This window comes from Palaemon carinicauda, chromosome 20 (genome assembly GCF_036898095.1).
Source record: "Palaemon carinicauda isolate YSFRI2023 chromosome 20, ASM3689809v2, whole genome shotgun sequence".
Lineage (NCBI taxonomy): Eukaryota > Metazoa > Arthropoda > Malacostraca > Decapoda > Palaemonidae > Palaemon > Palaemon carinicauda.
The window spans coordinates 83,062,580-83,065,079 of record NC_090744.1 but is presented as its reverse complement, the minus strand read 5'-3'; positions in this window follow the sequence as shown (position 1 = coordinate 83,065,079).

Sequence of the window (2,500 nt, the reverse complement as noted above, 5' to 3'; positions counted from 1 at the left end):
CCTAGGGTGCCAGAGGCCAGAGGTTAGAAGGCCCATCCTGATAATTGAGATAAAACAAACACGAAGGCCTACAAAGCTGACCAGGACACGTGAGCAAAACTTATTGAGCAAAGATATTGTTGGGCATTGTCAAGCACCTTTTAAAGTAATTATATATTAAGGCTGTTGGCCGACCGCCGACAGAAGCCTTGTCTCAAAGTTCAATATTATTCATGTTCAAAATCAATACAACGAACATAGAAGAATACATTCTGAGTGATATGGTCACAATACATCAGTCTGACTATACTGGAATATGTTTCCATCAATCATTTCTTTATTAAAGATATTCCTATCTATTTGAGCTCATGTCCTATTGTAAAGACTTTTAAAAGAGTCAAGAAAAGTAACTGATCTCTCATGACTTATATGTAGGGACATCTGACTTTGCTGTGCTTTTACCATTCTCCATAATAGGCCTGGGTCAGGATCCTCTAACTTCTCTGGGGACCAGAAGTCTTTTTAACACTATCAGGTACCATCCAGACCATCATCTATAGATTCGTATGCATGAAGGTTATATACATCGTCATCCTTCAAGTCGTATTCTTATTTTTAACCATAATATATAACCGAAATGTTTTACAAACGAACACCCAAAACTTGTACTGTACATCCTTGCTTTAACTGCTTATTACTTCAATCATCTTATTCACTTACCATTGTAAATATATCGAGTTTATATAATTGGCTAAATTTTCCCGGATGGACAAAGTTAAATTACATTACAGGAGTCATGTACGACAAATTATGATTGAAGCAACATCGATGCTATTCCAATGTTCCATTGAGTAATGGCAGAAATATGCATAAACATAGTATTTTCAACACTACCGCTAAAAATACGGATAAACCTCTGCAACATTACTTCCTCCATTCACCCTCGCGTAAGCCTCATCTGGAGCGTGTGGAAACCTTCCTCACACATTGTATATTTTGCCTAGTCTTGTAAAAACTACATTACTGTAGCGCTTCCCGGGCATTAATGCCTCTACCGACTCACAACTCTTTTACTTAATCTATCCTGCGCTTTTCTAAGCCTTCTTTTCTTCCTGTTTTCTCACACTTCCAGATGACTAAATTTGAACATACTTTGGTCCCTCTTCTTTTCCATTTTATAAAGCCATCTAAAATCACTTTTCATGTTTCTCCCTACTTCTCACCATCTTAATTCTTCGGACGCCGCATTTTCTCTGCAGACAATCATTTAAGACATCTTTAACTTTTTTCTTTGTCCATCTTCATCATCAACAAGGGCTTTCTCGCCCATCTTCTTTTGACAACCCAAAGCTATTCTACTGGGCCAGCTTCTCATTCTTATTGGTCTCATCACGTACTCACCTCTTTTTCTTTTTCTCATCCAAATTCATCCATGACACTTAATCACGAATGCCTACTTGAATCAACTACTTCATTCTTCCAACGCCCCTAACAATCTTTGTCCCACCTTCTTTGTCGCCATTTTACCACATGTTTCCTCTTGCCAAATTTACTGCCATCCTTCTCTTTTTGGGGGTGATTCTGAAAGCATTCATTATGCTCTAGAGTTTCTCATTTCTATCATGAATCAATATGGTAACATCTGATAATTTCACTCTATGGCAAAACTCTGACAATAATTTGAAGAACGGTTCAGAGAGAGAGAGAGAGAGAGAGAGAGAGAGAGAGAGAGAGAGAGAGAGAGAGAGAGAGAGAGAGAGAGAGAGAGGGGGGGGGGGAGGGTATAGCTCTTCGTGCATAGATTTTAGTGTGTCTTAATGGAGGCCTTAAAATGACAGAATGAGAAACATTCGGGATTGAACAATTACTCTCTCTCTCTCTCTCTCTCTCTCTCTCTCTCTCTCTCTCTCTCTCTCTCTCTCTCTCTCTCTCTCTCTCATCAATCATAACGGCTGGATGATAAAAACATCTATGAATTTTCTTTGAAGAGTAAGGTTTCTTTGATGTGGGAATTTCATGAAGGTCGATTATTACCATGAACTGTTTTTTTTTTACATAAATTATACCATTATTGCTATTTATATTTTATTCCCAGTCCCCTTTTACTATTTAAGGTGAAAATGGTACTATATTAATAACTCCTTGAGTAAGAAAAATATTTTGGGAATTTGTTTAAGATCTGGTGAAGTTATCACTTTTGGCTAAGAAAAAATTATGTCGCATCTCATATGAAGTTTTGAAGATGACCCAAGAAAGTATTTTCATAAGAAAACTGATAGTCTGAATTATGATAGATTCTTTTTTATCACGATAAATTAGTACAGTTCTGATCTTAAGAATATCCAGTATTGGCGATGATAAGTGTGTATTCTCTCTCTCTCTCTCTCTCTCTCTCTCTCTCTCTCTCTCTCTGTATATATATATATATATATATATATATATATATATATATATATATAAATATATATATATATATATATATATATATATATATATATATGTATATATATATATATGTATA